This window comes from Athene cunicularia, assembly GCF_003259725.1.
Source record: "Athene cunicularia isolate RWA chromosome 4 unlocalized genomic scaffold, athCun1 chr4_part2, whole genome shotgun sequence".
NCBI lineage: Eukaryota > Metazoa > Chordata > Aves > Strigiformes > Strigidae > Athene > Athene cunicularia.
This window is the reverse complement of record NW_020799099.1, coordinates 33,404,607-33,415,373: the sequence shown is the minus strand read 5'-3', so window position 1 is coordinate 33,415,373 and position 10,767 is coordinate 33,404,607.

The following is a 10,767-nucleotide window of genomic DNA, read 5'->3' as shown; positions in this document are numbered from 1 at the left end:
CACCCCCTTTCCTTTTTTGTAGAATTTCAAAAGCTCAATGAAAACTTCAGGGGTTTTATATTTTAGAACGATGATTTGAGGTAGTCTTGCATTAACTTTGATGCATGCCTCCTTCAATGATGTAATATACTGAACATCTACTTCCTGACCCAGGAATTTTGCAAAGATCACCGTGTTATTACAACAATGTTTACTCGCCGTCTAACCTCACTTTAAAACAAACGTACAGTGAGTTTTTCCCCCTACAAAGAGAAATTGTTAAACAACCTTTTCCACAGGCCTATAATCAACCCTTTAAATCAAACTTGAATAACAGACTTTCATTTATCAATTGATCCACTGTTTTTTGTTTTCTTTTTCCCTTCACTTCTTCGGGTGCAGCAGATAAAAGACCTAGTTGTACTATCATAGCCCATTGCTTTGTAACCAAACTCTGCATGAGAGAAACACTCCTCTTTTTTTGTGGTGGGGAGAGAGGGAACAGAGAGAGCGATAGTTAAGGTTTTTCCCCCCTCGTATTTCCTCCTCAGCTTAAGCTTTGTTGTTGCCATTTTGAGGTTTTGGGAGGAGGGTGACCGTGGTGGTTGTTGTTCCTACAAAATCTCCGAAAGCCATTGTGTAGGCAGGTCAAAGAGAAACGAAATTAAAAACTAACAACTTTTGAATTTCAGCAGCCAAAGTTAATGTTGACTAAGAACCAGAAAAGAAGGGGGAGGAGGTAGAAAAAAAAGTGGCCCTATGGAAAGCAAGGACCAGCTGAGAGATCTAGAGGACGGCAGGCTCTGAAGAGGCAAAGCTGCTCCTTTTGATGTGGGAGGTCTGCGAGTAACCTACTGGGACACTCCCTGGGCTATCTCATTAACCATGTCACCAAAGCCCCCCAAGGTCCAGAGAATCATAACATTATCTCTGACATTACCACACAGATACAGGGTTCCTTAGGCAGTCTATAAACATGCCTGTACTAACCAATTCATCGTGGCTTGACACCCCTGCAAGGGCTGGATGCCCTTTAGTGAGCCACATGAATTGCCCCAGTCATTCATCAAAGTTTCTCAGAGTGCATTTCACACAGCATTAAATTTAATTAAAGCAACATTGACTGCATTGTAATCCTCTGGAGGCTCTTTGTCAGAAGGAGCTGGAACACTTTCTACTTAAACATCTATTGTTTAGGTGGGATTTTTTTTTCCCCCTTCCGTTGTCTGGACCCAAGTAATTTGCTGCCTCTCCCTGTTTTTTATTTGAAAACTCGTACGTCATGAAAAAGTTCTGCTATACAAACAGGAATCCCAGTCTGAAAAACAGCTCAGCTCCTATGCACTTGTCTGCAGATGCTGGAGAATAGAGAAGATTGTTTTTAAAATAACCAACATGTTAAAAAATAACCCTAAATGCACACAAAATAAGATTAGTAGCAGAAAGGAGGAGTGTAGCAAAAGCTACCTATTTGTCAGCACACAGCTCCATGCATGTCTTCCTGCTTTGGAGCCCCATCACCTCCCACGGGTGCTGCGACGAACGGTGGCTCCAAACGGGCTCCGTGCTCCACAGTCCAGGCAACCCTTGTCCAGCCCAGTGGTCACTCCAGAATCCCTCATCAATGCAAGGCTCTAACAGTTCACCTTCACCTTGGTAGAGAGAGTATCAGGCAGAAACCAACTCTCTAGGTCTCTCTTTTGCTAGGTGTGTTCATCCAGACTGGAATTCCACTCGTTTCATTCACCTTGTATTTTGTTGACCCCTCCTGGATCACCATCAAAAGATGAGCTTTGTTTCCACCTTGCTAGTTGTCTGTGGGTCCTTTCTGCCAGCTCCCAGCAGTCTAAAAGGCCTAATCTTCTGTTTGGGGGGGATATTTGCCTGGCAGAAGACATGGGAAACAGGCTGCCGCAATTCTCAGAAACATAAAGATGATTCCAACACTGCACCGCAGGAAGAAGTAAAACACCCCCGTGTGCAGGTCGGGACAGCTGGTGTGCCCACTTGTCCTCCTGGTGGCCAGGAGCAGTTTCTGAGAGAGAGCCGCTTCTCTGCATGCCGTGGCAGAGGGAGATCACCAACTTTTCACAAACTACAAATGTGAAAATGTCCTTCGCTGTTGCAGAAATGAACTTCAGAATAAACTTAAGAAAATCTACCTTTTAACACAGTCCTACATTATCTGCAATGAGATTTGCTGGTTAAGCCACTGATTTTGCTACCCTACCATCACCTCCGTCATATATAACTTAGTTTGCTTCTGTTGTGGTGGCAGTGCTTTGTTTTTCCTGTTACCAAATCATTTTAGACAACAAAGACAACTTCTCAATCTGTCTGCTATGGATAGATACGCCAGGAGTAGCGTCCTCCTTGCTTTAGTCGCACATGGAATCCTTCTGGAGAGTCAACCTTGTTATTATTGCTGTGGTGACCTACGAGTTTCAGTTTTTTCTTTGTGGTTTTAATGAGGAGACTAGAATAGAAAGCACTCACATTGCCATCATTCACAGTTATCAGTAGAGGATTAAAAAAAAAACCCAAAGTCAAGGATAGTTTTGTATTTCTCAAAAAAAACCCCAACTAAGCAATTCTGCCCAGAAAGTGACCTGCTTAGGCCTCGAGGTTTCAAAGGACCTGACAGGGGGGTCTTGGGAGAAATTCTGTGTTATGCTCGGCCAAGATCAATGTTATTGTTTATCTCAGAGAAGTATTTATTTCCACTCCTCATGGCTCTTCATGTGAGATCCTCTGCTGCCATGCCATCATAGAAAAGGTTCCATAAAGTAATAGGAGGTGCTGAAGAATCAGATCATTTTCTTCACAGGAGGCACCCATCCACGCCACAGATGCATGGACTGTGGTGTACCATCATGCCTCCCGTCTCAGAACTAGTGTCATATTGCTTGGCAGGTCTGAGATTTCAGAGAAGATCCCCGAGAGAGATCAAAGCATCACACAGGTCCTGAGCCTCAGGGCACACCCCTCACCTAGGTAAAAGTCCGTGTTCACTTAAGCAGAAGTAATATGAATTCAAACCCAAAACTGCTGTTTCAGAGCTGCAGGCTGAAAGCTTTTACAAGTCTTCAGCTGAAGAGAATGGGAGATGCTTTACAGAAGGTATGGAGAATGCACTCAATTAGCAGCTCTGGAAGAAAGAGCCTCTGCTCTTTATCTGCCCTGTAGCAAACAAAAGGAGCGTAGCTTGTGTAGACACAACCAGATGAATTCAACCAACCCAGCTTCACTCGAGTGCAAACATGAGCTTTTCCATTCTTCATATACACTCACTGACAAGAGAACCCTCCTAATGCAGCATGCTAGCAGCCAAATACCCCCCAGAAATTTTTCAAAGTCTTTAGAGAAAGACACAGCTGAAGAAAGAAAGAGCCTCTATTTTTACTGCTTTCAGATGAATTTTGCCTTGTGCTCTTTGAGCGGGATAGAGCTAAAGATGGAGCTGAAATAAAGGTCCTAGTGCCCTGTGTCCCCCACCCAGAGGCTATCAGTTCATGCTGCACCGGGCTTCTGCCATCTGCCAAACGCCCGACTGATGATGTGTGGCATGCGGGTTTTACTACTGTAATTGCACACATATTCACACCCCCCATCACAGCCTCGATGGTAAAACTTGAACATTACACTTTAGATGACCTCCTGCTGGCTTAGAAAGAAAAACTCTAACTTTATTCTATTCTCCCTTGGTATTTACTTCAGTTTCCCTTTCAAGCTTCTCAAACACACAATAAGCTTTTGATTATCAGGGTTTTAAGTGCTCCACTGGACACCCAGTGTGTATTTATGAATGGAATTAATAAAGAAGCAATCCGACTCCATCAAGGGAGCATTTGCAGCTACTCTTAAGCGTCACTGAGCAACACAAGTAGAAATTGAAAAGAGCTAGAGGTCTCTCCAGCCTTCATTTTTTACATTTATTTAGTCACACCCAGTAAAAGCCTTAGAAATTAATGTCTGTCATTTTGAGATCTCTGTAGCCAATTAATTTACTGAACTGAAAAAATGTTAGAGGCTGCATACACAAACAAACAAAACTATAAAACTACTTGCCTTGCTAGAGAAAGACAGTAATATTACTGCTATTTAGGACAAATCAGTTTGGTTTAGGCCTCCCCTGCCTCTTCCACATAGATTTTTCAAGTCACATTTTCACCCTTTTTGTTACAATTGTCCGTGAATTCTCATAGAAATATTTGAAGCCCGGATTGCACGTTCCTTATCAATGTATCATGAACTCATCTGAGCTATCCCAAAAAGAGCAAGGAAGAAAGGGGATGTGTGCTGAACCTTGCCTTGTCAATACACACTACAACCTTAACATTAAGGACCAGAATTTTGTCCTTAACGTTAAATATTAAATGCTCACGAACATCTCCTTTACCATCAATGGGTGTATTTATACACATGACTAAAAGCAAGCTAGTTTCTCTGCCAGAAACTGCCTACTGCCCTGAAAACAGCAGCCTACCCTCTGCAGAGTTAAGTGTTTTTATGTGCCATAAATCAGGGAAAAAAATTAAGAACGAAAGGGAGATTGGGGCATTTCAGGTACAACAGGGATCAAGGACTAGTTCAAGAAAAGTGTTGGGAAGAAAGATTTCCCAGGCTAGATAAGGAAGAGTATGTGAGCCTGCCAAGACCTTACTCGGACACATGCACTGTGCTTGTGCCTCCACTCTCTGCGCAGGCACACATGCTTTTCCTGGTATGCTCCCTTGCTGATGTTTTTCTAGACCCATCTCCAATAACCTCCCTGCTTTTTTTCTAGAAAAGGTGAAACTCAAAAGGCTCCTCATGACGGTGGCATGCATCTGTGTTCAGTTACAACCCAGTTATACCTAGTGCAGCTCTTGCCTCTACTACTACCTTTAAAATGAGGCTCCACACGAAAAAAGCAGTAAGAGAGTAAAACTGTTTTGTTCTAAACCCAAACAAAACCATTCTTGCTCAGAAAGGGGACTCCAGTGAGCAACCACAGTACAATCCTGAAAATGGGTAAATACTCAGTTGAAAAATTCCCCCTTCTCTGCATCACGTCATTCAGCAGCTGCCAGAGGAGCACGGCTGCAGGTGAGCAACGCTCTGCCAGGCAAGAGCCTCCTGTGGAAGGCAAAACAGGGGAGGTACAGCAGACCTTCAGCTATTGCTTCCACAACACCAAACTTCCTCAGGTTTTAGTCAAAACCCATTTCTTTGTCCCTTTACAGGTGAGACCACCTCTACAAGAAGAAATGAACATTTTTACATCTGTCAGTGTCAAGGCACCTGCATCCTTTAAGACATCCAGATCCAGAAATTTAATGTTTCTTCACATTAATTCCAGTGTCACAGCTAAAGAATAATTGTGTCTTAGGAAAGATGCCCCAAAAGCGATGTGGGAAAGACTAATACAAATGTGGCACATTGTTAATCAACATACTCAAACTGAGGAGGACATTCTCCCACACTAGAAGCAAGTTCAGACCTTCCCCTCTTTTTTCTGCCCAGGGAAGTCCCACTCAACTTGTGAAGCCCACCTTGCCTGAAGAAGTGAAGCATGTCCAGCCAGGCCATCCTCTGCAGTGAAGCCGTGATAACATGCTAGATGCTCTCCCTGACAAAACCCCCATGCTGTGCAGCCACAGCAACACTGCTACCCCCTGGCTCATTGTAAATGCCCAGACTAGGCAAACAGGAAGACTGATGGTTATTCAGGCAAATTTGGGCCACCATGATGGGAAAGGTACAGAGGGAAAACATTATGACCAGAGTTCTTTTGAAACAACCTGACAGTTGACAGATGAGCATCCATAAAATGACAAAGACTCCCTGTGTAAAGCCCCTTGCTACCAATATCTTCTCCCTGGGAAACTAATTACCCTGTACTGTCAGTGAAAATATTATTTTTCCAGTAATTATTTTCCCTTTTCAATGACAAAGTGACTATGAAATGTCGTGTGTATGTGTGTGTGTGTGTGTCCCCTCTCATTTTCAGTAATACTTGAGTTAAAAACACTGTGCAATGTTGTTGACATGATTTTAGCTAGTGGACAAAGAATGTGTGTTTACTGTGCTGATTTCCACTTGCTGTTTGCAGTGCGTGTGCTGGGAAAGGCAGTGGAGACAGCAGAGTTTATCTCCAGGCTGCTCTAGCAGCAGCAAGAGAGGAATAACAGTTGTTGGATGGAAGTTGCTAAAGGCAAAGGACTACTTATCGAAATGTATTTTTAACTAATTTTAGGTGGTTAAGTCTTTTTTCTCAAGTCCTGGGTTCAATTCTCTTTGATTAAACTTACATCCTAAATTTGTCCTTACGAGGCACATGTGTGAAAAAGCAGAGAAGGTCCTAATCCAGCTCTCAAATTTAGTTAATCCCAACCTTTCAGAGGCTTGAGATCCAAACCCATCCCAAAGTTTTAAGTGCTACTTGAGTTCTATATATGATCTGATTTACATGCTGTAAGATTTACAGAGCTTGAAAGCTGAATTTGGATCCAAAAAATGTTTCTAGGATAAATGGAATCAAATTAAAACAGGGTTTGTTTGTCTTTTTTTATTTCAAACCACTGCAGAGTCTGCCATATTCTATAAATCTATGGAAATAAATAACACTGAGAAAATTCTGGAATTTACGCCTCAGACCCTTTTTTTACATTCATTACTGCTAGAAGAAAATAAAGTTCTTTCTTCACAGAAGAAAACAATTGATTTGATTACTGAAAACTTTCTACCCAACTCAAGTTTTTAATGCTAATCATGTGGTTATCACAGGAAAAATGGGCTAATATAATAATCCAGCATCAAGCCACAAAGACATATGGTCAAAAGTTTCCTCATCGGAATTGCCAATCCATTAGGCATTAGCTCTCCTGAATATAAATAAAAAGGAGAAAAAAGGTGTCCCTCAGCTATGTCTAAAGAGGGATTATGCTTGGTCACATAATCCCACATTCCAGAACTACACGAACTGTGATGGATGAGCTCAACCGGTATGTGCTATCCAGGGCTGAGAACTGCCCTGCTGCTCTTGCTTCAGAAAGTCAGCTTCTACTCCAGCAAACAGTCACTGCTGCTGCTGCTGCTGCACTAGCCACCATCTACATCTACCAGTCCTGCAGGACCAAGAAACAGGTAGGAAAGGCAAACTGAAGTGGCTGACCAGCTCAGAGAAGACGGCCTTCTGGAGAGAAGTAAGAAGTAGCACATTTTACTGGACTTGCTGACACAGTCGCTGTGGCTGCAGGGATCCAAGTACACATAATTAATTCTATTACTCAAATAACTGATAAACCCTCACTGCAAATCTCACTTTTGATATTAAGATATACACAGAGGCCTATTTGGAGAAGTATGTTCATCTGCCACTGACAATTAAATTACCAAGACATTTGGTCTGGTTAGAAAGAGCCAAGGTCAGAGGGAGCCTTCGGATGATCGAGTTCAATTCAAAAATCTAGTTCTCTCAAACAACATGACCGAAGCTTTCAATGTTGTCAGCATAATGTGACAGTCTGGGATCTCCCGACTGCTGCATTTAATGTTCAAGTTGTTGTCAGCTCCCCCTGGGTGACATTATCATCCCCAGTAAATATTGTGACATGATCTAGTAAAAAGAAAAGCCTCTGCTTTCCTGGATAATTTCTTCTACGTTGCGGAGCACATTGAAAAATCACCATTCTTACCACCCCCGGGAAAAGGCCTTATTTCTTGCTAGCGCTTTGTTCAATGGGGAACGATAAGGAAGAAAACGAGGAGAGCTTCTCTGTTCATTTCATTCTGGGCCATCTTTGCATGAGTCAAGATGCAAAGCAACTCAAATAGTAAATGTCATAAAATGGTGCACCACAGCAAGGGAAATAATCAGCCCTGATGTTATTGGGACAGACTTATTTTTAGTGGAGGAAATACCTGCTTTTCAGGTTTCTTATGAAATGTTATTAATAAAGTCTAAGGAGCTACTCTGTGTTAATTATGAAAAAGCCTAAAAAAAGTAACAAGAAACGCTTATTTGAAACATCTCATCTATAAAAGTAAACCTGGAATAGACACAGGTTTCTTACATAAATATGCAATACAGTATCTGTAGAACATCCATCCTAGGAAAAAGATCCCGTTTACATACTCCAATCAAGACCCAATTATTTAAGTCTAATTTGTTCTTCACTCCTACAGTTACAGCTTCTCCTTAGGAGGAAACTTCAGTGTCTCTAACGTTGTGTTACAGTCCTGCTCACCAAGACCTCACATCTGTAGGTGGCAATCCATTCTTTTAACTCACTGCTTGCCCAGTGTTCAGGATCCGACAACACCAGCCTCACTTCAGAAGAGTAGCAAGAATCAGTTGATGGACACTGCCAGTAGGGAATTTAATCAAAATTAAATATTACATGGACTTTCCTCTGTTAAAGAAAGACCACCCAGATAACTGCAATGTGAAAACCAGATTTGATTCTCTGCTCATGAGATTATTATGCTAGATGCAGGAGGAAATTTGGTAACAAGTGATGAGGAGAACGCTGAGGTGCTTAATGCCTTCTTTGCCTCAGTCTTTAATAAGAAGGTTAGTTGTATTGATGAAATCCAGCCTCCACAGCCAGAATACAGAGACTGGCAGAACGACCACCCTGCAATCCAGGAGACAGTCAGTGACTTGCTGCACCACACAGACACACACAAGTCTATGGGACCGGATGGGATACACCTGAGGGTGCTGAAGGAGCTGGCTGGGGTGCGCGCCAGACCACTTTCTATCATTTACGAACAGTCCTGGCTGACTGGGGAGGTCCCGACTGATTGGAAATTGGCCAATTTGACGCCCATCTATAAGAAGGGTCGAAAGGATGATCCAGGAAATTACAGGCCTGTCAGATTGACTTCGATGCCCGGGAAGCTGATGGAGCAGCTCATCCTAAACACCATCATGCAACACATGAGGGACAACCAGATGCTCAGGCCCAGTCAGCACGGGTTTCTGAAAGGCAGGTCCTGCTTGACAAACCTGATCTCCTTCTACGACAGGGCGACCTGCTTATTGGATGAGGGAAAGGCTGTGGATGTTGTTCACCTTGACTTTAGTAAGACCTTTGACACCGTTTCCCACAGCATTCTCCTGGCAAAACTGCCTGCTGGAGGCTTGGATGGACACACGCTTTGCTGGGTAAAAAACTGGCTGATGGCCGGGCCCAGAGAGTTGTGGTGAAGGGAGTTAAATCCAGTTGGGGGCTGGTCACGAGAGGTGTCCCCCAGGGCTGGGTGTTGGGGCCACTCCTGTTTAACATCTTTATTGATGATCTGGACAAGGGGATCAAGTGCCCCCTCAGTCAGTTTGCAGATGACACCCAGTTGGGTGGGAGTGTTGGTCTGCTCGAGGGTAGGGAGGCTCTGCAGAGAGACCTGGCCAGGCTGGAGCCATGGGCTGAGCCCAACTGGGGGAGTTTCACTGAGGGCAAATGCCAGGGGCTGCCCTTGGGCCACAACAACCCCCAGCAGGGCTGCAGGCCTGGGGAGGAGTAGCTGGAGAGCTGCCAGTCAGAGAGGGACCTGGGGGGGATTGAGAATGAGCCAGCAGTGTGCCCAGAAAGCCAACGGCATCCTGGCTTGTGTCAGCACTGGCGTGGCCAGCAGGGACAGGGAAGTGATCTTGCCCCTGTACTTGGCACTGGTGAGGCCGCACCTTGATTACTGTGTTCAGTTTTGGGCCCCTCACTACAAAAAGGTCACAGAGTTACTCCAACATGTCCAGAGAACGGCTACAAAGCTGGTCAAGGGTCTGGAACACATGTCCTATGAGGAGCGGCTGAGAGAACTGGAATTGTTTAGTCTGGAGGAGGCTGAGGGGAGACCTTATCACCCTCTACAACTACCTGAAAGGAAGCTGCAGAGAGCTGGGTTTGAGCCTCTTTAGCCTAGCAGAAAGTGACAGGACAAGAGGGAATGGCCTCAAGTTGTGCCAGGGAAAGTTCAGACTAGATATTAGGAAGCATTTCTTTACAGAACGGGTTGTTGGGTGTTGGAATGGGCTGCCCAGGGAGGTGGTGGAGTCCCCATCCCTGGAGGTCTTCAAGAGTAGGGTCAATTCAGAACTTAAGGATATGCTGTAAATGGGAACTGTGCTAGGCGAACAGTTGGACTAGATGATCTCCAGGGTCCTTTTCAACCTAGATGATTCTGTGATTCTGTTATGCTCTTCTCAGCTAAGAGCCTGAAGTGAAACCACTAAGTCAAGCAACTGCAGAAGTGGTCTGAAGCCCTCTTACGGACTTCAAACGGTGAAGCAAACCTGCCAGTGCACAAAAGATTCATTGAAGTTCCAAGGACAAGTTTGTCTTTCTTCACTAAAAATACTACAGCATTTATTCGCTATGGCATTTATTCAAAAGGGGCAGAGTGTAATTCAGCACAAGGGCAATAAAGGTTTTCAACCAGACAGTTGCCTGCTGCAGCATGAGTTACTGATCGGGAGAGAGCCCCTAATCTTCTCTTATTCTGTAAGTGCAAAGGTTGAAATCCAGACATACATCTCTGAGCTACAACCAGGTAAATAATTCAAAATACTTCCCACAATTATTCACACAAGCTTATATTAAAAAAAAACCTGTTGCAACCATATTTACATTCTTTCTGGTTACTTTTAATAAAAACCCACAAATTCAGGTTTTACACCTTCTTTCATAAGTGAAGGATTAACTTAAAATTTATTTTCACTGAGAATTTGTGTGAGGAACTGAATTTTAGGGCTTAAGTTTCTCCATTTTCAAAAGACCAACAGTACCACATGACTTACAAAAGCAA